General features: G+C 37.4%; 1 protein-coding gene across 1 annotated transcript in view; it reads right to left on the bottom strand.

Moving 5' to 3' along the window:
• Window positions 1-26,823, bottom strand: part of ARPP21 (cAMP regulated phosphoprotein 21) — a 152,074-nt gene extending 125,251 nt beyond the window's left edge. Inside the window, exon 1 of the mRNA XM_037526146.2 lies at window positions 26,618-26,823. The gene's annotated coding sequence lies outside the window, so the exon portion shown is untranslated. The remainder of the gene's footprint in view (window positions 1-26,617) is intronic.
• Window positions 26,824-27,437: the final 614 nt, after the last annotated feature.

Raw genomic sequence — 27,437 nt, 5'->3', positions numbered from 1 at the left:
TCTTCTGTTTCATAGGTTTAGATTCAGGGGAGACAGCATCAGGGCACCTGTAATCAACTACAGTATTCCCCACAGACAACCCCTTGACTGAACAGTCCCCATATAGGTTTGCCACCGCTCCTGTCTGCAGTCAGCATTTTAGGGTAAGATTGGAAGGTCTGAGAAGGACAAAGGCCAGTTCAGTTACTCTATGGTGAACCAGGGTGTGAGTAATTTTAAAACCAGGACAACACATGTAATTCATCAGTTTTCTTTTGAAAACCATATAAAAAAGATAAACCGAATATATCTCTCCATTTGTTCTGCATACTCTTAATAAAACCTTGGCAGGAATGAAGGATACAATTTTACTAGAACAAAGTCCCATTCTTTAGAAGGACCTAGGCTTGTGTGGGAATTTGTATAATTTTTTTAAATGGATAGAGTTCAATATGTGTCATCATCAACAGTGTTACCTCAAAATAGGAGGACAGTTTCCTGAACTCAGGTGATATTTACCCAGAGAACGTTTTTTTTTATTCCTTAAATGTAGAAAATAACTAAATCCTAAATGTTTGATGCAACCTCTTGCCTTCAAGTGGTATGTTTACATTATATAAAATAACTCTGTGTAAGCCATTTTAAAAGACCTGTCAATTCTTGCTATGTAGAGACAGAGAGATGAATGTATGTATATGCATGTGTTATGTAAGTATACATTTGGGTGGTCAAAGTGGCTAACAGAACTTGTTCCTTCATCTGAAATCATAATCTGAAGGCAGTGAAGCATGAATTCTAGAAAAACTGTTGGGCTGAACAAATCATGTCTACGGAGCTATAGTGATGATAATAGATGACCAGCTTGGAGTTCTTGATCCAGAGGGACAAATTAAAACAGGAATGCAATTCTAACTCTCATTAGAATTGAAATTGCTTGTTATTGTAGAGTTTCCATACTTACTAATGCTTTCCCAGAATTTTCAGAGATCATCAAACAGACCCTTCCCATCTACTATGTTGACAAGGATGTCATATCATACTCTCCTTTACCTAAAATATATGCTTAAAGACAGAAAAGTTTCTAAGTTGATTTTTCCTGTAATAATATTTGATGAAAAAATAAACTATTTGATTCTGTGGATAATTGTAGTGTATCCATATGTACAGAATTGTGCCCAAAACTTTCCAGTTAGTTTAACTTCCTTACTTCTTCAAAAAACAAGATCTCCTAATCTGATCCATGAAAGCGATTGTCCTCAGTTAATCACACACACACACACACACACACACCCCAAAACAAACTAAAGCCAAAGGCAAAGATGATGTCCAAAATCACACATCTATCTTTGTCAGGTCACACAACTGTGTCTCAGTTCTTTTTGTTGTTAGCCCAATATTATTTCCAAGTTGCTTTTATGTGCATGTCTAGAGACACTTTAAAAAAATACTTATTTTAAATATATACATTCAGTTTTATGTTTTAAAATAATTCCTTTAAAATATGCAAATCCATCAGACCCAAAAAGAATGAGAGCTTTTTTGTTTTTCCTCTGACCTAAACTTTTTCTTGTAATTTAAATGTCAGAGATGTTTTCTCTTAAATTAGGTCACACCACATCACACACACACACGCACACACACACAAATAGCAGGTGGATGAAGTCACCCAGAATGTGCAAGTAAACTCCTCCCTGCCCCTCCCCAGATGCCAGATCAGGCCACATCGCAGCCTGGAGTTGGTTCCAGCTCAGAGAACAGAGTAGCAGCTGCTGGGAGCTGGCTGCAGTTCAAGTCTCAGCTGTAGTCTTGGCCTCCTGCCTCCTCCAAGCACTTACCAGGGGCGTGTGACCAAGGAAACAGCTGAGCCCCCACCTCTAAGAGGAAATGCAACCGCCGGCAACCCACCACCACCTGCTCAGGGGCCAAACAACCAATTCCTGCTTGGTTGACAGGGCTAATGCGGACACTGATCCCTCCTCAGTATGCAGTTCTGCTCAGGACACAGCAGGCACACACACGGCCTCACAAGCCGGAGATGTCATCTGAACCCTTGGCAGACCCACCTGGAGACTCAAATTGGCAAGGGTATCAGAAATACTCTGGATGCTCAAGGCACAGGGCTTTAGTAAGATCCCAAACATGGCTTTAGATATTTTCTGTAGAATTTCCCTAAGATAGTCCTGTGCTAACCAGAAATTTTGATTTTGGCTTTATATGGGGCTGACAGTTTTCTGAGAACACAGGAAACTGGTAGGTTACTTCTTCCTTCACCAGTTTTCAGGAGGCCCCGCAAAACAACATAATAATGAACTCGGAGCGAGCACATCAAATGCCCCGCACCCTCTGTGACCCGCCACTCCTTCCTGGTGCCATGCATACTGACACAGCTGCAGGCATCGGCATGCATCCCAGCTCGAATCCAGTTCCCATGGACAAGCAGCCAACCCAGGAAGGTGTAAATGGGGGAGGGGGGCAGGCACTGCTCTGGGGGTCCTTGGGGAGGGGCATGCCACTTCCCAGAAGCACAGCTCTGACAGCTCTAACAGCGCTCACGTCAGTGCTATTAAGAGATTTTCGTGACTTTAAACATTGTGAAATCTCACCCTGTTCTGAGGACACGCCCGTCCGGATCTGTCTCAGATCAAGCAGGAGGTTATACTTTATGCTATTAAAAATTCCTCTGGAATGAAAAGGGCAAAATGTTGATACTCCTTGATGTGCACTTGGGGATTTGTTACTCAAATATATCTATTATATGCATGTTTTGAAATTTTCCGTGGTAAATAAGTTGAAAGCATAATATTTTCTGTTAGATTAAATTGTCTTCAGATAAAAATTGTATGTACCCAAACTGGTTTCAGTCCAGTTGGAAGAGATTCTGATCTGTAGGTATTGTTATTTTCTGGAAGAAATGGAGAAGTTTGAAAACCTCTTAAAAACCACAACTTCTTTGAAAAAGATCCACATCTAGTTAAGGCTTTTCTCCCCAGGAGTGATGCATGACAATTTTTGTTCAAGATGGCTGTAGGCATTGCTATATACTTATAGAGCATCAGGATGTCAATCTTTCACCCTTCTGGTCAACTTCGCTTGTACATACAGAACCCTTTTAAAGGAAGGACCTGCTTCCCCTTGCAGGATTATTTTAGCTGCAGAGAGCTGAGTCCACGCCAATGCCATACTCTTCCCTATGGCAGTCCACATTCAATAACTGATCAAGGTGGAAATAGAAGGATTGGCCATTCCAGACCTCCTCAAGACATCTGACCACCACTGTTGTCTGCACAGCGCCCCCTAGAGCTGGTCAAGGCAGAGCTCAGCCTTTAGCCTGAACTGCAGTGTTTTCTCCTCTGCCCAGATCTGCTCCCTTCCATGCCCCTCCATGGTGTTGGTCCCAAGAACTCTCTTTGTAAACACCCAACCTGAGACACCTTAGGCTCCTTAGGCTCCATGAATAATCTTCTTAACCTCTGACATCTCATTGCTGATCCAAATCTTGCAATATTTATAGAAGTATTAAACCTGTCCTTAAAAAAAGTGTACCTGTAGATCAAGCTAAACTTCTAAATCATTGGTTCTTATGACACCATATATTTCATGCTGGTCAATTAAAATTAAAATTTACAATTCTCCTAGAATTTTAAATTCTCACATATACATGAAATTATCTCCTGTTTTTTACCTTCAACTCTCAGGCCTTTATAAGGTTGTACAATCTTCTAATCTCAAATCTATGTCTACTTGTAGGCACCTCTGAACCTTATATCCCCAAATGAAATTTCAAAACCAATAGCTAATGCCATGTCTGTCATGTAGTAGGCATTTAAGAGAACACAGAAATATAACAATATATTAGCTAATTCCTATACAATGCTAAGCAGCTTTTACAAATTATCTTACTATTCCCTCACACTCACTAGTAGCCGTTACTATTTCCAGTATCCAAATGGGGTGAAACTGAGATTCTTTGGGGCCAAAAACTTGCCCAAGATTATACAAGAAGTTAAAAGGCACTGGCCATACCTCACTTTTGCCTGAGGGGAGATATATAATTGATGTATACATAAAATCCTCTTTTGAGGAATGGATAGGGCATACCAACATCAATTAAAATTGAATACTGTTGATTTTTAAAATTTTATAGCTGGCTACAAATATTTATGTTTTCTGATTTCTCTGCATTTACCCTGTAGGGAACATGGACATTAACTTCAAACAAAAATAAAGAATCAGCCTAAATAAGCATAAAAGCAACACATACATAGGCCAAGCATTAACTTGTGAACCTGTGAACTTAACCAGGAAGGACTCAGACAGTCACTTCATCTCTGTCCCTCTTTAGGTGCCATTGTTCACTACTTTATGCATAGGCCTGGGGAGATTAAGTTATAACAGCAGGACTCATTAGTCTCATGAGCACAGCTCAATAAATGATTTTCATACTATGACAATGAATCAATAAGAGAATATTAAATTGTATTCAGTATTTGATGCTTTACAAGGCTGAGATTTGTACTTAAATTGACCAAAGTGAAACGTTTGGTGTTTTGGAGGACCCAGGTTTAATGGTCCAGGCAACCCATATGTGTGTGATCACGTGGGTAATCCAGACTTGTTAATGTCAACAGGGTCCATAATTGATGTACTTGGCTTCTCCTAAGTACCTCGCATTCTGGGAGGATTCGTGAGAGGTACAAAGATTGATATGGTCCAGTACCTGCCTTCAAGAAATGTACAACTGATGAATGATGAGGAGTCCCTCAATATGGCTTTCCAAGGACTGGTCTGTTTACAGTAGTATGCTAAGCAGTGAATGCCAATGAGTCCTTATTGGGTATTTCATGTATTTCCAAAGAAAAAAGTTAGACTAATTCAGTATTTGAAGAAAACTGCCTCACATCCAATAAGATGAAGAGAGTGGTGACCTGTCAGTAAGAAAAAAAAATTATTTGCACCAAGTCACATTCAAGAGTTCATAATTCTTCTTTTGAGTCTAGCTATTACCCATTAGAAGTGAACATTAAGAATGAAGTTTGTCATTATCATAGTTTTTTGTTATACACTGAAGAGTTGGGAACGACTTTCCTCTCATGCTCCTGGAAAGACCAAGCATGACTCTCTCTTTCCAGACCTTTCTCTAGGAATGGACAGCAGAGATCAGAAAGGAGTCAGAGGTGGTTGGAAGGCAAGGGGGTGGGTGGAGGAAACAAAGGATCAGGTTAGATTGGAGATACATTTAGGGTATGCATGTGGGAGAGGGAAGATGGAGGCAGAGTTTAGACTGTCCACATCCAGAAGGATTGGTCCACAATTGGAAGCTAAAATCATGAACAAATACAGATAGAGGAGAATAGAGGTGATCTGGTGACCAGGTCCACCATTTATATATGTCACCTCAGCTCACTGCTCACTCTGTGAATAGAATAGCACCCTAGGTGTCCCTGGAGGACAGGAAAAGCACCACTGAAATGTAAATATTTAAGAGCATCTTTAGTAGTTTTGAAGGGATGCTTGTGATGATTACTTCAATTAGGGCACTTGCCCTGAACCCAGGAAAGAGGAATAACAAAGTCAAGGTCTGTAACCTGAAAGTCCCTGAGAAGGATGCCAGGAAAGCTTGTCAGGGCAGAACATGGCTCTGGCCCTTGGCAGCACAGCTCATGTGCACCCTGTGCCAGCAGATGGTGCAATGCAGGCCTGTGACTCTCATCACAACAGTTCTTTCATGTTTTTATTATAGGAACTTACATGGATCTTTACACATCCAGGCATCATCATGTACCCATGCTCCTTGAATTAACTGCTCCTGAAAATATAGTGCTTTTGCATAAAATAGAAAGGCCCTTCACCCCAGATACCTACATACTACAAGGGATTCTCTCTTTGGAAAAACTCACTTTATAACACATGAGAGATCACTGTTTTAAACCTATGAATTAACCAACAAGATAAGATTCAGAATTACCTCTTCCGGAGCAAACTGTTGCCTACCTCCCTACTTCCCATGATCTACCCCCTACCCACAACCCCTGATGTGTTCACCTTGACATCTATCTGGGCACACAGCTCCATTTTAGCATATATCACAGGGGTCAGAAACTGTTTAAAAATCAGGCTGTAAGTTTCCCATGAGCAGGGACCATGCCTTGCTTTATCTCTGGGCCTCCAAGGACCCCAGGCATCTGGAACATAATAGGAAATTAATAATATCTTGGGTGGTAGGGGGTGGGGAGGGAATAAATACCTTCTATGAGTTTCTTCCAATCATCTTAGCCAGGAAAGATGTGTTAATTTATTGCTTCAAATATTAACAACTGATTGTATTATATTACTGTTATCACATTTTAAAATGTTCATAAAGCTTATACCTTAAATAAAACTGACCTTGTATGCTGCAGTTATATGAAGAACACAACTCAGTTCAGCAAACATTTTCTAGGATTATACTGAACACATATTCAAGAAGTCCCTCTTCTGGGAAAACTGGATACAGTTTAATAATGAATCAGATGCATGATTTCTAAAATAAATTATCTGACTCATTAGTACGTACTTATTGAATGAGTAGATTTCAGTTACATAACTAAAGATAAAAAAAACACAGGTACAGGAATACCAGGGAGAGAAGATACAATCAGAAGTAAATTTATATGTGGATCAATATTTTTCAAACTTTGGGTTGCCAACTGTTAGTAAAAGATGAGGTCAAGTCACTGGTTGTAACTTGAATTTTTAAAATCAAATACATACATCACAGGATGGACTGGAATAAAATAGACTAGAACAGACTGGGTAAAAATTAGAGTACATCACTCTTGTTAGTGATGACTTATTTTGTAAAATTTTATTTTGCATGTGGGTGCAAGTTTTTACAAGAGGGTGCGCAAATGTGAGCATGTGTGCTGGGGCTTCACATAAAATTGATTTTTAAAAATAGATTGGAGTCCGAAATATGGCTGGAATAGATCACATAATGTGTTCATATCTATTCGAAGAATGACTTGGCATATGTGTCAACTCATGACTTGACTACCAAAATCAGCCTAGGCAAGAGAAAATGCAGACTGTGACAGCATCCCTGCTGCGAAATGCAAACACTATTTGTGAGATTCAAAGACTTATCATTTAAATATGAGAATTGATGCCTCTGATTTAGATAGAGCATCTTAGTTAAAACAAACAAATGATTATCTTGGACAACAGTATAAACAAGACCCTAATTCATGAAGCTGCTAATTGCTCTTCCCAGCTGCAGAAGATTGGCCTGTACTGTATCTCTCACCACACAGTTTGTGTGTAACATTTGCACACTTACTCTTGTGATTGGCTCAGCACAAGTGCAGCCACACACACCAGGGGCAGAGGTCAAAAAAAGGCTGAGTTCAGAAAGACCCTTTGCAAACAATATCTAAGTAAAGGCATTAAGTGCTTCGTTTTATAGACATATGTTTAGCTCTACATTGTGCTGAAAATTTTATTTCCACACAAAATATACTGAGGGGCCTCCGTGGTGGTCCAGGGGTTAAGTCTCAGCGCTATCATGCTATGGCCTGAGTTTGATTCCTGGCCAGGGAGCTGACCCACATATGGTGAAGCAGACCTCTCCTGTCTCGCCTGCTGCGCCCCTCAGCAGTGTATTTCAGTCATTCGGGCTGTTCTGCTCCCCACTCTGTCTCTGATGAATCCCTTTACCCCCTGCACTCTGGCCTATACCCCAATTCTTCTACACAAAACAAACAAAAAATCAAAATGTACTGATAGGTCAACAGGAGGCGAATCTTGGGAGGATACTTTGTAGTTGATGGATATTAACACTCCCTATCACATTTTTTAAGAGTATATCACAAAATTGACACCCCATAATTAAAGTCCCAAAGTTATTCATTATTCATTCAACGTGAACACACATATATTAACCCATATTAAAAAAGATAATAGTTGCTGTGTTTTCACATGTATGTCCTGTTATACGTCAAATGCGACATGGAGCACTTTCTACATGGTGTTTTTTAATCCTCATATCACTAATCTTATTCAAACATATTAAAAAAATAAAAGGAATGGAGGCAGGCAAGGAGGAAGGAAGGAGGGAGGGAGGGATAGACAGATGGAGATAATCCCCCTTCGCCTTCAAGGTTAAATGGCACTGATATTTATTCAAATGTTGGCCTCAAAAACCTGGGCTTGCTGCATCCACTGCCTCCCGCCATGTGTTCAATGAAGTCAACCTGTATTCATGGAGAAATGAACATAACACCCACACATGCTATCAAGAAAGTACTTAAGAGAGACATCAGCTCACATAATAATTACATTTTTTTTTGTAATAAAATGGCATTGTTTCTGCTATCCCTAACTAGAAATGTTCAAATTCTTTTCCCATTAATAAAATTGCCTGGACTGGCCAACTAAACTACAAAAGAGTATACTCAATACTTGAGTTCTATCAGCAGCCACTGCAGCATGAGTTCCATCCCCCGGCCAGGGAGCTAACCCACATGGTGCAGCAGACCTCTCCTGTCTAGTCCACTTTTCCCCTCAGCAGTGTATTTCAGTAGATCATCCTGTTCTGTTCCCCACTCTCTCTCTGGTGAATCCTCTCAACCACTGCACCTCTGGCCTATTCCCCAGCTCTTGTATGCCTAGAAGGAGCTGGTTAGTACTGAGCCCAGGGGAAGCTGATTATGTTTAAGATTTGCATTGGATCCTTATTCTCCCCCGTCTACTCCACAAATGGAACCAGAGATAGAGTGAGCAGTCTGTATCTCCCTTACATTTCTTAGTCAAATCCACCTCTACTCATCCAAGGTGATTAGAAAATCAGACTCCCAGGCAAGTAGTAGGCTTCCTGGACACACTTCTGATTTAAACAGGCAGCACTCAGTCCTCATGGACATGAGAGCAGCTTCCCAGTACTGCAAGGTCAAAGCATCCACAATACAGAAAATACCATATTGTGGAGGTTGCCTCACAGACACATTTTCAAGAGCCCCACAGCACATCAAAGCCACCAGGTGTTAGCTGACCTCCCTCTCTGCCCATGGGCTGCAAGTTTACCCACACATGTTCCCACACCCAGATTGGGAGGGTCACACAGACAATGGCATCCTGTGGGACTGGGTTCAGACACTAGAGTCTTGATGTACTATTCCATTGGTACAACACAGTCAGTTCTGCATGAGAGCTGATTAATTACCTCAGGGTTGGTAGATCACATGTAAGTTGAAATATAACATTAACAGAAATCGTAGTCTGTTATAGAAGGAGAACATACAGGCAAAACAAAGCACAACAGAAAACATCACTTGGTATAATTGGACCCTAAAATGAATGTCCAGGGCTTATTCCACCAGCAACTAACCAAGTTACTAAGTGTCTTTGTGTCTCAGTTTCTTTGTCCAAAATGGAAATAATGAGAGTTTTAGATCTCATAGATGGTCATGAGGATTAAACGAGTTCAGATATGTGGAGCAGTCAGAAAAGTACTCACAGTGTTTTATCTATTAGTTGATCAATCTTTCAATTTATGACTGTACCTATATATAGACATATAGATACATGTCTATTTATACACATATATTAGTGATTTATACACATATATTAGTGATTGACCATATTTCACTGAAAGAGACACAGGCATCCACTAAATAGGTATTTACTGATATCACCTTAGTAGAGCTCTGGCAAAAGTTAATCTGCAACCACTTCTGGCGACCCCACATTATAGACACTTCTAGAGACCTCAATAACTCTAAAAATTATAGCCACTTCAAAATGGCTTCCTTCTAGGGCTCCCAAGGTGCCGTCACTGGGCTGTTGAAGCTGTGAGTGGATGACAATGACAATTTCGGTGGGCTCCTACATATAAGTGAGAGGTATTTGAATGAAAATTCTAAGGTTTCCAGTATGTTTACTTTTTAAAAATTATTATATAGCAGGGAACTATGTTGTTCTATGAAGTAACACATGAAGAAGCATGTTTAGCATACCACAATCAAGTTACAAAACAATTCCATCATCTGTAAATATGTCTTCATGCATTTCCTTTATCAGCATATAGTATCCTCTCCTTTGACCTGTCTCCTGACAATCATTAATCTGTCCTCTGGCACTATGGTTTTATTATTGTTAGCAACATAAATGGGATGACAGTCTGCGACATCCTGACATTGGCTCCGTTCACTCAGCATAATGCCTTTGAGGTCAAGACAAATTGTTCCTTTATTGGAAGTTCACTGCTTTTTAATTGCCAAATAATATGCCATTGTATGGATTTACTACAGATTATTCGGTCACTTTTTGAACCACATTGGGTTGTTTCCAGTTCAGCTATATTTTCCAGCTATAAATATAACTGCCACAAACCTCTGTGTACATATTGTTGTGTTAATAGTTTTAACTTTTAGTGCTCACCTGTTTTTATTTTAAAGCTTTTATTGATCCTTAGAATACCCAATCTTGTGGTGCTAGGAATTATTAAATCTCCATGGAATTTAGAGTGCAACATTAGAGACTCTTAGAACATAATCTCAGGGGAAAACTTGTGTCCTCCTATTGTCATCTAAAACAGAGACTCCAAACTCCCTAACTAGTGGAATTTGCAATCCTCATCTCCCTTTTTAAGAAGCTATGTTTTAAGAATAATTTGTAAATAAAAGTAAAATTTACTCTGAGGCTTGTTTTGAAATTTTACAGTACCCCATTAATATTTCAGATGATGAAATATCCACCATGCAAATTTGATATTCTGGTGAGAAGTTTTGTTGTAGATCAGGGGTTCTCAAGTTGGGGTCCCAGCACCAGCAGGATTAGCAACTCCTAGGAATATAAATACCTGGGTCTCATCTCAGATCCACTGAATCAGAAATACTGGTGGCAGGACCTGACAATTTGTATTTGAATAAACCCTCCAGGTGTTTCTTAGGGACATGCAGATTTGAGAACCACTGTTTTAGGAATGACACTTCTATGTGGCACAAAGAAAGAATGTCATAGTGTGAGACTTCCACTTAAGATGACACACTTGTTCACTTACATTTCCTTCTGTAATAGGATTCACTGAAGGATTAGGATGGCTCATTTGCGTTAAAATATGAGCCATAGATCAGCAACTGACATTTATAAGACAGATAACAGAGTTGATTTTGGTCACTGGAGCAGAGTTATGGACTCAAAACCTAACAGGTACAGAAATCCATAACTCCTCATTTAAAATAAATCCAACATCTTGCCCTTTATTTCCATCTTGCATCTATCACTGCTGACTGGAAGAGGCAGGGGTGAGTGCAAGTTTCCTCTCTTGGCTGGTCCCCTTTGGTAGCCCTATCCCGAAGAGGATATTGTTCATTAGCAGTGAAATAAGTGACTTCAGAAGAAAATGAAGTAGGAAAAAATCTATCTTAGATCATTCCATCACTGATATCACAATAATGGGAATGACTCTTTGTAATATAATCATATCTAAATATATTTGTATGTATATGCATACATTTAAAATGTCCTATAGCTCTACATATATATATAGAAAGGTATATATCACTATGCATATGCATATGTTTATCAAAGAATATGCATACATATTTATTTACTATTATTCTGTTGCCTTTGGAAAAAATTTCCCAACAATAAAATTGCAGGAAATCCCCTTGTCCTGGTCAATGTTTATCCAAGTAAATCTAAATTAATGCATTTCCTAGGTAAAAAAGAAAAATAAAGTAATACATTCTTTGTGTGCAAGGTAAACTATATGGATATCAAATAAATCCTTACACTTATCTATAAATCATATGTTTAAGATTTCCCAATTCTTCAGGTTGGCTAAATGGGAAATAAATAAGATTATGTTGGTTGTTACTTTGCTTCAGGTTACAAAATAAAATTTAAATAATTACTCAAAAGTAAGTATAACACCTAAATTTCTCTCCAAATGGTTTCATAAAGCACTACCTTTGGCAAATAAGCAATAAATAGATTTATTTACCTAGAACACAACTTTCATTGCAAGTTTGGGCTGAAAATTCTGTTAACTTCACCACTTCCTTTAAGAAACGGACTCCCTGAGGGTAGAAGGATTAAAAGGGCCCTTTGATCCTGCACATCTAGCCAGCAACTGTCATTCTCTGGGCTAAACTCACACGTGGAGCTCAGGCAAAGATTGAGTGTGTGTGTGTTCCAGGTGTTTGCTTGGTAGAAAACAAACTGAGGACAAATAATCTAGGCAGAGAGCTGCACACTGGATCATTCTAATTTCAGTTTCCCAGAAGATAATTTTCAGGGAAACATAAAAGTAAAAACTGATCACTTCATTCTTAATATCAGTAAAATATATAAATACGTGCTTGCAGGAGCTGAAGTAGGTTTAACTAGTATTTTTCTTTCCACAGGGCAGTAGGCAGAGTATAAATCAACAGTGCAGCACTTTCCCCCAACCTGCAGAGGGCAGCTTAGAAGACATATTTGAACAAGGAAAAATGCCTTAACTATGAAGAATCACAAGGGTAACCATCAAACCTGCATTTAAAATTTCAAATCTCATGATTCCATTAGAAAAATCCCAGAAAGACATTTTTTCTATAAATTTCACTTAATGTGCACCTTCAAAACCATTTCTTTACTTATTCATTCATTTTTTTCTGAAATATTAATATTTTCCCTTAATTCTTAACGCTGAGCTGAGTATCTATTTACACTTAAGCAAAACTGGTTAAATCCCTAAATCAACAGCATGGCTTCAGACTAAGTTGGGTAGGAAGTAAAGATAAAGGTTGAGACACACTGTAGTTTTTTTTAATTATTGTTTTTTTTATTAAGATATGATTTGTATTAACATCTTATAAAAATCAACACAAAAGAAACTCTATCTTTTTTTCCAGAACTTTGTGTACAAATAAAATACGAGTGACTCAAACTACAACTTTGTAATATTTTTCAAAACAAGTATTAATATATAATCCCTTTACAAATGTGTTCTTAAAGGTTTCACTGTTTTAATGGTTCCATAATCCCTGCAGGAGAAAGCAGAAAGGTGATCACATTTCTATTATGTGGCAAAAATTTGCCATATAACTTGAAGGAAGCATCATTGCCCACATATTGTTATAAGGAAGCTAAAGCTCACAAGGTTAACTAACTTGACCAGGTAGAGGGGCAGAGATGGAGTTCAAACTTAGGTCCCCTTGCCCCCAAATCTCTTGTCTTTCCATAACACCAGGACAAAGAATGTCCCAAGGAGAGAAACCAGAAATCAGAAACCTGAAATTAGAAACCAAGAAGCCAACTTTAAGCCCAAATGGCAGCCACAAATATCGACTGAAGATGCATTAGAAACAATTTTCATCCACTCTGTATGGGTTTTGAAAGCTAATTTCCATGGTTTTCTTAATCATGGCTCCACCACCTATTCTTACATGACCCCCTAATTCTCAATTCCTGAGCTCTAGGTTAGACCCAATTCTCTGTTTCATGTGGCTGTTACTTATTACCATGTAAATCATATTGCAAAGAAAAATAAAAAGGATGAAGTATAACCTCTACCTTCTTCTGAGACAAAGAACCCCAAATACACTACAACAGCATTTGACTAGGGCTGAGACCACAACCAAGAGGCAGACGAGTATGGACATAACCTGGGCACACTAGTCCTTCACACAACAGTGGAAGTTCATAAACATCAGTTCACATGCACACTGCAATACAATACAACAAATAATGTTTCCAAATTAACAACCCCATAAGTTTTGTTTTACAAAAATGATCAAAAGGTCAATTCAGTAGAAGGATATATAGATTTTTCCTTATCACTATCCCTGAGGTTTCAGCAGAAGATGCAGGCAGGGCTACAGAAATCTCAGATCTCTATATTGGTAAGAACTTTTGTCTGGCAAAACAAGTTAATTCAGAGTACAGAAGGAGCAAGCCAAGTGAATAATTCCTGCAGAGCAGAACAAATGGCACTAATGACCTAATCAATACAGAAGTAAGTACAGATTTCCTCTGCAAAGGGCCACTCAGTAGCTTTCCTAAAAAGTTCAGAAAAGCATCCCATTCCTTTCATTTAGATTTTCCTGCTGTTTACTGATACCCAAAAGTTGGTTTTCCCTCAATTCAATAAGTTAGATAAGTTCAGATCAGTCTTTTCAAGTTTGCAGGACTAGGTCTGTCTCACTGCTGCAAATTCCTTGACTAATGGTGCAAATGGTTGGATCCCAATCTAAGCCTGAGGACATAAACTCTAAACAATGAGACAGGAGATATCCTCGTCCTTTCTAAAAACATATAACCAGACTATTTTCACAATCAGGATCAGAATAATGAAATAGTGTTTCTAGTCATTGCAGAAAACCAAACCAACCAAACAAAAAACTGACTTTAGAGCAAGCGATCTTCTCTTGCTAGATTGGTTGGGCAAGTCTCTGGTTATAGAAATGGGCTTCTGTTGTACAGGGCTATTGGTTTTATATGCAAAGGTACAGGTTGTAAGGCTACCCCAACTTTAATAGACATCATCTCTAGTTCTTTGATGAAGTCCCTAATTTCTCCTAGGAGAGGATTAAGACTAAATTGAAACTCTATTTCTAGATGAATCTAGAAGGTGATCTAGTTACCTTTGTAAATCAGCCTTGGAGTCACCATCATATCTCCTGGGTCATCATCGATAGACAATGAAAGATACTGTATGGCATTTTTGTACATGTGGAATTCTAAATCATCCATGCTCAAGTCTCTCTCTCTCTCTCTCTCTCTCTCTCACTCTCTCTCTCTCTAAGGTCTACGTCCACCCAAGCTTATAAAATGTCAAATGCTGCTGTTTGTGCAAAGGAGCATTTCTATAAAATCCTCTGAATTTTAGGTGTTGAGGATGACCTTTCCTTACCAAATCATTGAGTTGGCAGTGTTTATCCTGGATAGTATGGCTGTCTTGAAAATGAACTCCAAATATGAATGAAAAAAAAAAAAAAACAATATAACTGCCATATCATGAAAATATTCTCAAGAATGAGAGTATTTGTAGGAGTTGTATTATTTGTGTGAAGCCCATGGAATTGAGCAAAAGTAGGTGATAAGGAAAAAACAAACTAAAAATATGAGTTTCCAGAATAACTAAATAATAATAATTAAAACTGGGCTAAGAACTTTAATTCATATAGTAAGCCCATATTAGAAATGAGGAAGCTAAAGTTTAAAAAGCTTAAAAACTTGGGCCTCCCTGGTGGCACAAGGGGTTAAGCACAGCACTATGAAGCAATCCGCAGCCACTGCAAGACAAGTTCAATCCCTGGCCAGGAAGCAACCCAAATGGCGCAGGAGACCTCTCCTGACTCGCCCCACTGCTCCCCTTAGCAGTGTACGTCGGTCGATCTGCCTGTTCTGTTCCCCACTTTTTCTCTGGTGAATCCTCTCACCCACCCTGCACCTCTGGCCTGTACCCCGCAGCTCTTGTATGCATAAATAAATAAATCTTTAAAAAAAAGGCTAAAAAGCTTAGCATTAAGTTGTAGAGTGTCATCTTAACCCAGGTCTGTGATCCTAAATACTCTTTTCTTATAAAAACAGCTATTCTTGATAAAAGTACAATCTAATCACTCTTATTTTGTAGTATTAGTGTTTATTTTCAAGGCTAAAATGAAAACATAACCAAAATTTATGAACCATTCAATATAAAACTGATCTGTGCATGTTATATAAAATAATGTAATTGAATCCTACAAATTATAAACAGGAAGAAATTTTTGATATCTGGTGTAATCTTGTGGCTTTATGGATAGCTACTAAAAGTAAGTTCTTTTTCAGTGTCTCAGGGTAAGACAATTGAACATAAAACAAGTCTAAGGCAATGTATCCAGGTACCTCTCACTTCAAATGCCTAAATTTTATTTTTGCTAACAGAAATAATTGCATCCTTAAAGAAAATAAAATTATCCTCAGGTAATCTTTAGATTAAATATCTGTGGAACCATATGTAATCACCTGTCCCTGTACTCACTGGCACCATTTTTAAAATCTATTTGGACTTTTTTGGTTGTTATTTGATTCAGGAATATTTTTCCAGTTTAATGAGATACAATTGACATACATCATTGCTAAATTTAAGATATACAGCATAATGGGTTGACTTACATATATTGTGACATCATCATAATAACTTTGGTTGGCCTCCAGTTAAGGACTTTCATAATATACTGTAAATATTTCAGTTCCCTTTCTCAAACACACATGTGGACTCTCAAAACAAACTCAAGGAATTACTAGCCTTTAGAAAAACCTACTTTTAAATAGATATTTTAGAATCATCTGATATGAACTTGATCTTTGTAGTTTATAATGTCAATTCAAGCAATCTGTTGCTTTCAGCTCTAATAAGTAATATTATGAAAGCATTATTTTATAAATCTAAAAAGAAGACATGAATGGCTTATCCCAATTCCACATACACTTGTCTCAATCAGTAGACTTTTCTCTTGTGAGAATTTCCCAACTGATAGTTTTAGTTAGTGGTGTACTACCATCAACAAAACTTTTCCACGGTCACCTACCAATGGAGCTCATTTTCCATGTTTGTTTGCTAGAAACAATAGTTTCTACCCTTCAGGTATACTCCTTATCTATTTTCCTAACTTTGCTGGTTGAAAAATACTTTTCTAATTTGTCAAAACCAATTTATAATACTTTTTTATCCAAGATGTTATGCGTCTCTCATTTTGGAGTTCCCACATACTCTGAATTATTCAATTCATTGTTCAAAGTGTTAAAATGCACGTATCTCTTCCAACTGCCTATAAAATCCTACACAGCACATTTCTCAAGTACTTAGCATGAGACTTGACACATGGAAAGCCCTCAATAAATATTTGAAAAACAAGAATGAATAAATGAATGAATGATTCTAATATCTAATGCGAAGACAAGACTTGCTGAGTGCCACACAAGAACTCAGCTCTCCTCAATTCAGCTTGCGTGCAAGTTCACCTACTTTGATATAGCATGGTCCAGAATATATTTTTCTGGTTCCCTGATGAAAATAACAGCTATGTCAAAATGTATTGCTTTCTACATATTCCTGCAGGCTGCACAGTCTCAGAAAAGAAAGAGATTGTGCTCCTCACCTGGTTAAGATTAAGGTAACTGATTCTGCTTCACTTTGGGAGTAGATGGGTGAGTAATCTATCAGAGTTTTCTTAGTGTATCTTAAAGTGTAGGCAGTAAATTAAGAAAGAAGACTCACATTACCCTTAATCAGCTATAACTCTTCCTTTTGGACTAGCATTATTTTTAAAATAGGGATAAAACATTAATCCAGTTCTCTATGGTCCTATGTAGATTAAATGGTTTGCCATTTAACCCTCATTAGTTCTATAGCTATTCCTATTTGCAGAAAGAGAAGGGCAAATCTTGGTTGGAACTATTCTGCTTAAAGCAGGAAAAACAGACCACCATGGGGAAGGAATATTTATCAGTATTCCCTCCCTGCCCCTGCCTTCTAATCCAGCACTGGCTATTTGCCTCATCCTTTAGAAGAATAAAGGCTTTCCCCATATCCTGGGTCACCTTCACCATGCATGTGACCAGTAAACATGAGTTGTCTTTAGCTCTGTGCACTAATGATTTGAAAATTGTTTGTAAACAAGCTATAATTTCATCCCTTTTCCTGGGGCCATATTAATGAGTGTTAACTGTAATTCCTTTCTACCTAAATGGAACAGCACTATATGTATTCAATTTAAGCAGACTGATGTTTCAGGGGACTTGTTATTCTTATAGAAGCCCTAATCACTGCCCAAGATCTGAAGAAGAAACTTCTTCAGAAACTTCTTCAGACAGCCAAAATAATGCAGTTATAATTCTACATATAAGGACACATTTTTGTTCTTATTTTTTCAGACAGATGAACGTCAAATCCACTTAAGCTGAAACTTTAGGGAAAAATACAATTAAAACATTACTTAGAGCTAATTTTAAATACTGAATGTTAGATGCAATAACCAATATTAAGGCCAATTTTAAATTCAACCCACTTTGATTAAATATCTGCCACATGTAAATAAGGACAGTGAAAGAATTGAGAAGTGTGCTTTTGGACTAAATTACTTCTTTATTTAATGTGATTAAATAACTCTTGTATTTAAACATTTGTATTATATTGACATATACAAATTATACACACACACATAGATGTGTGTGTGTGTATATATATATATACATGTACACATTTGCAGAAAGAGAAGGTTAAAACTATTCTGCTTAAAGCAGGAAGAAACAGTCCACCATGGGGAAGGTCCTAATTTATCAAAATTGCCCGTTCCACCCCCTGCCTTCTAATCTTCTAATCTATTCTCTATATATGATTTCATTATATAGAAAAGGTCTACCCTTTGTTTGCTATTTGTTTTCCAGCAAATATTAGAAAAGCAGAGGATTATATAAATTTATTGCCAGATTTCTTCTGAGGAACGTCACTAGATACCTTTCTTACTGAGATATCCCTCAAGACAATCACTAGTATTCAAATTATAATTTAAAATATGAGATTATCTGACTAATTTACTGCTTTATATAATCCCTCTTCTGTGCTGAACCCTACTTGTGGTTCTCCTTTCCCTGAAAAAGGAACCAACTGATTAAACCCAACTGGGAGAAAAGTTTTTCCCTTCTCTGCCATTTTCTCACAGGTAGAGAAATGTCTTCTTTTAACCAAATGAAGTGCCGTACTTGAGGAACAAAAGCCAGATGAGCTGCCTGCCCTGTGTGAACAGCTTCCACTCAGAGCTTGGCAACAAGAAAGCAAAGCCTTCTGTGGGGAGGCTAGCAAGTCCAAAGTGCCGCTTGCTTTAATATCTCAGAGGTCAGTGAAAAACATGTCCATTTGCCAGGCCATTGTGAATGTGCTGCTCGCTATTCCCACCTACCAGTATGGGATTTAAGGTTATTCCTTCATGGGTGCATTCCAAGCCCTTCCTATAGAATGATTTGGCTCATTAGCCATCATTTTAAGATGGTAGAAATGACAATCAAAATGTTTGGGAGAAATAACACCTATATATTCACAGTTTAGACAACTCTGAATTGGGTCATTCTTTCCCTTAGAGGCTGACAGAAGATACAGACTTACTACATCATGAGGCTTATGTAATGCCTATCTTCTAGGTTAGTTAATACATTGGTTTGGCCTTTGATATTTCATAAGCACAGAAAGAGTAAAGTTAGTCTTCAGTTTTCACAGTCAAAAATTTCAGAGGGTGAAAATGGAAGAGAGCTATACTCAAATTACTAAAGAAAAAATTCTTAAAGGGTGGTTTAGTTCATGCATGTAATTAGGTTAAATCTTTCTCTAAAGATTTTATATGAAAGGATGATGGTTTATTTTTAGTGAATAATGCCTATATGCCAGGTATTTTGTTTCTTACTCAAGCCTGCAAGGTAGGCCTTATCCTACTTTATAAATGAGAAAATTGAAGCAAAGAGGAATTAACTAAATTACTAATGTTACATTAACTAAATTACTAATGTAATTTGTTTAGATTGGAATAGTGACATTTTTACCTGCAGAAACTTCCTACAGATGTAGTCTTGGCCATAGTCACACTATTAACTATTTACTCAATCTCAGCAGCTCAGCCCAGGACTGGCTGTTCAGGTAGTAAGTTGAAAATTTATGGAGGTAAGTCTTTGGAGAAGTGAGATTTGGATTTAACACCTTAAAGGTCTAGCTTCCCTAGACATCTTATTTTAATTCAAAATTTGAGCATGTCTCTAAACTGCAGACTCCCCGAGAGGACTGCAGGCCTCTGCAGTAAAGCCCTCTTTCATTTGCACAGCCCAGTTACCTGCTTCCACTCCCTGAAGTCAGGAGCACACCTTTGGTACATCACCCCTTCATTAGTCTTAATCTGAGTTTTGATGGGCAGCTCACTTTTGATGAATTCAAAACATCTCTCAGTCTATTGCGTCTCACAACATATCTGACAAATAATGTAGACATGATCATTTCGCTAATAACAGTGCTTCTCTTGGAAGGACATTTGCATCTCTGTCCTAGAAAATGTAATTTTTTTTTTAATATATAAACACTCATATCTAACCACTTGAAGCTGAAAAAATACTAAGTCATCCAGAGCTCTGGATGAAGATAATTATAATAATAATTAAAGATGAGGCACCAGTTGTTGGAAGGCTTAACCGTGCTTAAGTAGATAGCAGCAGCATGTACACGGACATGATTGCAGGCTGTATTATTTTATCTTTCCAGAACTCTGTTAGTGATTATGTGAGAATTCCAGGGTTGGAGAAAGATTTTAATCTTTACTAAGGAAATATGTGCTGTGACCAAAGTTGAATCAACACCAGAGTGAAGAAAGTAAAGGATCATTAATATCAGCCAGTTGTTGGCAGTGGGAGTTTCAAATTTGTCTTTAGTGCTGTCAGTTGTTTGATAATTTTCTAAAATCCTTATGGTACCAACATATCTAAGTAAATTTAAAATAAACAAACATAATTCTGGGATATAAAAATGTTAGCTCAAGCATTCCCATAAGTCAGATAATAAAAGAAATAGCATCATAGAAATGCTATATATAGTCCTGACAATTAAGTAAATGTTGGCAGAATTCAACAGCAATTTTAACACAACTGTGTGTGCGCTATGTTGGCTTAAAGATTCACCATTTAACTATGAACGCGATTCTTCCTTCTCTTAAAAAGGGAAGTGAAGTGCCACATTTCCAACCAAATGTTTTATCACTCTCATTTTTTCAAATGGCATTTTAAAAAAGCAATGAGGATTTGAAGCTTGCAAGTGCAAAAAAACTTGATTCTGCTACATACTCACATGAAATCTACTTATTTTTTGTCTAGCAGCATTCTGATGATTAAATTAAGTCAGACGCCAGCAATGCTGGGATTTTTCACCAGTGTTATGTACATATTAACAAGCAACATGGAAGAAAACCATGTCAATGTGGACTATAGATATTGTTCTATCAATAAATATTAGACCTTCACATGAAGATTTTAGTTTGTGGTTTCAAAAAAGCTACAAGAACAATTTGATAGCAATTTATTGTCTTGTTGAGTTTATGAGCAAATAAATGTCAATCAATTATGTATCATCCCTGAATTTCAGTGAGTTTCCACACCTTTCCTTCTTTCTCTGCAGACCCATGACTTGATTCTTCCAGATTTTACGTAACAGTGATGAGATCACCTAGAAACAATTCAGGTTCCTGCATAATTAGATGATCGCTGAGCTTGGCTGATTTACATTGTATTGGGGATTACACAACAGAAAAACTTTCAGAAATTGATGTTCCGTTTTGTTCTCTGAAGATGTCGAAATATTTCTCTTCAATTATTGATATGGATTCTGAATTTCAACTTAATCAAAATATGTTCATGTGTATTAACTTTTTTTCTTTTAAGGTATGATGTTATGGGTTGGAATGTTTTAAAGTATTCTGTATTGGAAATTAGAAGAAATCTGCTAAATAGTTGAATACCATTCCTCTAATATAGTTCCCTGGAGAGAGCCCTATTCTTACTTATCTCAAGTATTTAGTGAGTAATAAAGAAGCAACCATGAATAATACACATATAAGAGCATGTGGATCCATTATTAAGAATTCCAGTACCAAATCTGGCTGATAAGTCACTAAGTTCTTTTTTGGCATGTTTCTATCACAAGGAATTATTTCCTAGCTTGTATGGGTATCAGGGAGAGATTACTGGGTTTATCTAAGTATATAGGCTATGTGAACATATCTCAATGAAAAAACCTGCAGGAAAAATTGTTTATCGCATTATTCCATTCTGCATAGAAATGTTAACCACAACATGTCACTTATTCTCTACAAAATTTGCCAAAATATTTGAAATAAAAAGTGGCGTACTTGTTTTCCTCTTGAAAAGTTTAAATCCTTCCTTTCAATTACAGCCATATTTTATTTTTCATTTTTCTTAAAACTGATGTTGTCATTTACAGTTATTATTTAGATAAGAAAATATACATATTTTGTGTGCTATCCACAGCGGATGGATTCCTAATATAAGAATTGTTGCATTATCTTAAAGTAGCATAAATGTAAGAATGTGATAGGCCTATTTTTAAAAGAAATAATTATTAGTGGACCCATTTTACTTGGAGAACATGAAATTATTTTCTTTTGGTAGATGAAATGAACAACTAACAAGTTATTACTTTAAAAATGTTATATGAAAATGTGAGAGTGCTAATTATGAATATGTGTCTTGAGTGAGACAATTTTGGACTAATTCTGCATTTTAGTAGGTCATAACTATTGTTTTATCCTAATAGATGTCAACAGATAGAAATTGATTATAAAACTTATAAAAATGTTACATAATCTGTGACATTACACACATACTAAGCAGAGGTTATAAAAAACTCTCAGAAGAAATTTCCTTGGGAAAAATACGTAGGATAATTTAAAATATTGATCTATTTGGTCATAGACATCATTAGTGCCCTCTCTACGTGGTAAAATTAAGGTCTAAGTTGACAAGAAGAGCATATCATTATGCTAAGAATGTAACTGGAAAATAGTTGGTTTGTAATTTCAATTCTTTTGTTTTTTAATATCTCCTTAATTGTCCTGATATAATTTTGATTCACTTTTTGGTTTACCTGCATAGTATTTCCCAGGGTGCACATATGTCTCAGTAATTTTAAAGAAAGGTAAATTCAAAATAATATGTAGACACCTTATGCCTTAAGAAAATCTCATCAGACTGCAGAGGTTTTTGAAACCAGAAGGTAATAACATTGCTGAACATTAAAAATCTGCTGAATGTACTTGATATTACATCCCAAGCACTTTATTATTTACCCAGCATATCATATTAATGTATATAATTTAAATGCACTGTATCTCAACGCATATCTAATTCATATAGAAATGAAATGGTTATGATATAAATACAAGCAAAGACTTTGAACATTCAGGGCCAAGATTAAACCTAGATGAGCAAAATAAATTTAAGTCATAAGACTGAGGCACTGAAAAAAACCAATTTATTGTAACTTGGCATAACACCTTTTAGAAACTAACACTCAGAAGCAAAGATAGCTTGAGAAAAACAATCCTGTCACAGATATATCTTGCTAATATTATTTTTCACTTTTAATAGTCTTTCAGCATTTACTTATTGCTTGAAATCATTCATCATATTTCACTTTAAATGTTAGAATGGAAAATAAAACAAAGTCAGCAAAAATGCAGAGGCTCTGGAACCAAAGATTTCCTAAAAAAATTAAGATCCTTTGTCTAAAGAGTAGACGTATGTATTTTATAAGTTCATCATCACTCACTTAAAATATGTTCAGAACTTTTCAGGTGACATAATGCATTTTTAAGGAAGCCAATTCTTTTTCTGATTAGAGATTCAGAAATTTCAAAATACGCTACCACCGTGTGGTACCAGTTAGAATGATGCCAGTACTTACCATTTGAAGAAATGGCTTTCAGTGTCGACATCACTTTTAAGCCCCATATTCTTTCCTAACCTTGTTGCAAAGCAGATCTGAATTAAACTAACATATACAAATGGCTCATTTGCAATTTCCAACCGTATGGACTTCAAACTGCCTCCCCATGCTAATGAGCATTCTCAATCAGATCTACTCCTGGCTATGCTGTATATTGTGTCTTCAGTGGCTGACTAGCCCACTCTACTCATGTAGCTTATCATTATCTTGTCCACAGACAAAATGCACATCGACTTCAGATGAGAATGCCCACTGAATTGAGAACCTCGAGAAAGGTCTCAGCATTGTGGTCCAAACAGCATGATCACTAAGGAAATATTCTAGCCAGAGTAGATTAATTCCATTCCCCTTTCCCCTGAAGTACAAAGTAGAAAACATAAAATGACCACAACACATTGCAGCAACTCTTTGCAATGCATTTGCCTTTTTTTTAATGGATACTTTCAAATTGGCAAACACAGAACAACTTTATACATTGTTCTAACAGCTTCATTTAATAACAGTTATATGATTCTCCACACAATAAAAACTCACTTTATGTTTATTAATTTTGAAACTACTCATGTATTTGTTTACCTAGCTTCACTCTGAACAAAGAATAACCAGATTATATATGTTGTTCCTATGAAAATGACCAGCAGAGACATTGCTGATGGAAACTTCTCACTTTCTACCTTAAGACAGGTGTTCTGCATATATGCAAATATTGCAGACAGATGGCTTCTTATGTGCTACTCACTATAATATTAAGACATTGTCTCTCTCATTATAGTATTCTAAAAATTATCAGTGCAGCCTCTGCTATCTACATTTTAAAAATATTTGACCTTCAGTAAGATAATCCATTGTGCTTATCTCAAAGCAAGGAGAGAAAACAACTCAAATATACTATCAAGTTCAACAAAACTTCCTGCTTTACTTAGTTGCCACAATTCTGGACCTAGACTCTAACTTTTAATAGAAGATGAAAATAATTCACAAAGTAGAACTCTTCAAGTTGCCACAATATCTTAAAGGGATGTTAGTTATTTTATGCCCAGAATATGCCACAAGCTCTAAACCCAGGACTAGAGCAACATTTTAAGAATCTGAAATTATTTCTGCACTTCTCACCACCCCAGAATCTGACAGCTTGTGTTAAAAATAGCATGTATGCAAGAACTCCCTGGTTAGTATCTCCCTTAAGTTTTAAGGCATTCAAATAATTGAGTCTTCTTTCCAAGAATTACTGAAGAGGTTATGAAAACATATCACACTATTCATGTGTAATTCTCTCCCTAAAATCAATTGATTCCTATTAGTATAACATAGAGCTAATTGAAATTACCATATCCAGCAGCCAGTCTGTGCCTTTCCAAATATCCTTCTCCAGTATCCATAACCATGCACTGCTGTCTTCCATCATGCTTCTTTTATTGCTGAGTGAGGCGCTCGCTCCTTCATTAAATAGCATTAAAAATAGACTGCACCGAACTCCCCAGTGGAGCATGCTCTAACAGGGCTAATGCCACAGTTCTCAAGGTAACCATACTCAGCTGGGATCTAAGAGGGAAAAGTCACTGGGAGACCAGCAATTTGCAAATCTAATAGTGCACACAAACCTGTCTCGGTCTGAGCTGAATACTGTAAAAGAGAAATCAGCATGCAGTGAAATTAAGTCACTGAGAAGCTGAAAGTCAATTCCTAGAGTTGTATAAATTTCACTGCACCCAAACAAAGTACTCTGTTAAATAGACATTTACCTCCCCTACAGCAACTTAGTTCTACTATTTATCAAATAACATAAATCATGCCCCGAGAGGGTAAATCAAGACACATATCCACAGCACTCCAAATGTCTTAAAAATTACATTTATATCAAATCATAATGATATTGATAAGCACAGATAATAATAGGTAGATTTTTGCATCTTCTATTAGTGTAATTCTTAAAGTATAACTCACATCACCAGAAAAATCTAAAACGTAATTTTGCTAGTTGAGTGATATAAAAATCAAAAGAATGTGATAAGAAAGAATTATAGGATTCTGCACAAATACATACCTTAAAGATCCATATAAATCTGGAAAGCACATACATAATTTCTCAGAGAGATTCATATTAGTGTAACAGAAGCAATTACTGCCAAGATAGTAGGTTATTGAGCTATTTGAACAAAACATAGCTAGAGCTTTCAGCTTCCAAATGACTGTCTTTTGTGAAAATGACATTAACTAAAATCGTATTAAGACAGACAAATCCTGTGGTGACACAAATACAGGGCATCAAAGAAGTAGATGCATTTATTTTAAAGTGTGTGTCAAAGGTTTTCTAACTTTTACCAAATAAAAAAATCTTGTCATTCTATTTCTGTTTATTTAAAATAATCATAGCATATTAATCTCCAAAGCAAATGAGGAAGGGGTGGGCATTATTTGCGTTAATTCAGAGTTTGAACCAAATCTGGTACGGATTCATTTCAACTTTGGGGGAGATCATCCTTGTTTGGAGAGGCTGAAGTGTCATACCTATAAACTTCAAAAATCCCTCTTTGTTTTCTTTTTAGGCTTCCTCTCAGTCCTAATTCTGTGTCTTCTTCTATGCACAAACATTGAATGAATCAATTTCTCTTAAGAAACTTTCCAAACACCTGTCTAATTCAACTCAATTCTTCTACCATATTCACAGAAGATAGTAAATGGATTCCAAACACGTAAAAATAAAACGGATAGTCTTTTCCCCCTAATACGCTGGGAAGCCAGGACCCCAAATTGTGCCAGAACAACAAACAGATTACAACTTTTGCCTCTTGTATAATTCTCTTTCAAATGAAATAAGTGCATTCCAAACTTTCTACCACAAAACCTGCATAAATCACTGCAGACTTCTCTAATGAAAAGAACTGTCCTTTTCCATTCACTACCAGTTTTCCATATTCTGCCTCATTTAGGGTAGGGACTCTACCTCCCTCCATTGAATAAATATAAAATCACACTATATATGTATGTATAGATACATACATATAACAACAACAACTTTCTACAAACACAAAGGAGAAATACAAAGTACAAACAATTAGAAAACAAAACAGATGGCAGAAAGGAGAAAAAAAAAAAAGACCACAAAAGGTGTGCAATATTCACGTTGAAGACCTTGATTATTACCTTGAGGAAACAGTGGATATCCCCCCAGCGTCGTGGTGTCTTGATGGATTTGATCTAGCTTTTGGCTTTTATTAATATTATTGTTTCTCAGTTACTGATTTGGCTGAATTTGTTTGGTTTGGCTTGGCTTTTTTGTTTTGTTTTTTCGGCCGATTTATTGAACTGTTACTAAGAGGCGCTTTCTGCAGCATAAACTGGGATCCTCAAGAGACTAGGGGCCACTGTTGGGCGGTGGTGGTGGCTTCTGCTCGCGACCCCGATGCCCCTGCTGCTTGTGCTGCTCCGGACGCGCTCAGGGGGCGCCGCTGCCTTCTCTGCCCCGCTGGTTGTGGGGTGAACGTGCCCCCGCCTCCTCCTGTCTGCCAGTCTGTCCCTCTGCACCTCTGTCTGTCTGACCGTCTGTCAGCACAGCCTGGCAGTTCTGCGCGGGATTCTCGATTTCCTGGGCTCTGTTCTTGGAGCTGCCACTCTCCCTGGCTGTCAGTCTGGGAGTGAGTCGGTCGGTTTGCCCCTCCGAGCCTCTCAGTCCCCCTAGAAAAGCGGGGTTCCTCTTCCTGTTTTCTGTGCCCGCATCTCCCGCCTCTCCCAGTCAGTGCCCCTAGGTCCCTCCGACAGAGGAAGGCGGCTGGAGGGGAGGGCGCACGCTGCCAGCCTCTCTCTCTTTCTCTCTCTCTCTCCCTCTCTCTCTGTTCTGGTCGCCACGTCAAGCGGTCTAACTGCTCCCACCTGTCCGTGACTCTGTCACGCTGTCACTTCCACCCTGAACTAGCCAGCCTCGGTCTGCACCTCGGTCCCGCGTCCCCTGCCTCCCGCCTCCGTC

This window comes from Talpa occidentalis, unplaced genomic scaffold (genome assembly GCF_014898055.3).
Source record: "Talpa occidentalis isolate TD23 unplaced genomic scaffold, MPIMG_talOcc4v2.1 talOcc4.10, whole genome shotgun sequence".
Classification (NCBI taxonomy): Eukaryota; Metazoa; Chordata; class Mammalia; order Eulipotyphla; family Talpidae; genus Talpa; species Talpa occidentalis.
This window is presented reverse-complemented; position numbering and strand designations above follow the sequence as displayed.